The following is a 355-nucleotide window of genomic DNA, read 5'->3' as shown; positions in this document are numbered from 1 at the left end:
TGCTGGAAGCAGGCGAGCTGCACCGGAGGCTACTGTGCGGGGACCCCAGCCCCTCGCCCGCGTGGGCGCCGCCCCTGCCACCTGCTGCCGAGTCACCGGACTGGGGGATGCGTGGGGGTACGGGAATGGGAAAACGCAGCTGCTGGTGCGGTGCCTCTGGCGACAGAGCAGATGGACCTGAAAGAGACCCGAGGTGACTTCGGGCTGGGCAGGGCACCCCCGGGAGTTGCCAGCGGCTCTCAGTGGGCGCCTCTAGGACCCCTTGTCACTGCTAGCAGCGCCTGCTCTGGGGAGGGGCTCCAAGGCGCCGCGCCTTTTCAAAGAACGCCGCTGTGGCCCCCAGGGGCTCCACCTC

This window comes from Colobus angolensis, unplaced genomic scaffold (assembly GCF_000951035.1).
Source record: "Colobus angolensis palliatus isolate OR3802 unplaced genomic scaffold, Cang.pa_1.0 Scaffold146, whole genome shotgun sequence".
Taxonomy (NCBI): domain Eukaryota; kingdom Metazoa; phylum Chordata; class Mammalia; order Primates; family Cercopithecidae; genus Colobus; species Colobus angolensis.
This window is presented reverse-complemented; position numbering follows the sequence as displayed.